This window comes from Haliaeetus leucocephalus, unplaced genomic scaffold (assembly GCF_000737465.1).
Source record: "Haliaeetus leucocephalus isolate CR32 unplaced genomic scaffold, Haliaeetus_leucocephalus-4.0 Scaffold517, whole genome shotgun sequence".
Classification (NCBI taxonomy): Eukaryota; Metazoa; Chordata; class Aves; order Accipitriformes; family Accipitridae; genus Haliaeetus; species Haliaeetus leucocephalus.
This window is the reverse complement of record NW_010972953.1, coordinates 1,775,274-1,775,474: the sequence shown is the minus strand read 5'-3', so window position 1 is coordinate 1,775,474 and position 201 is coordinate 1,775,274.

Genomic DNA, 201 nt, shown 5'->3' with positions numbered 1-201 from the left:
GCGGCCCCGGCCCAGCCCCGCGGCCCGGGCAGGGCGGCCGCCGGCTTCGGGAACCCGCTCGCCCGCGGAGAGAGCAGAGCCGCGGGGCCTTGTGGCACCCCCGGCTGAGCGGCCACAGGCGTCATCTGGGAAAATCTCCACAATACGTGCGTTTTTCAAATAAATACGGGGCTGGCTACTTTTCGCGCGGTCGGCAGCCTT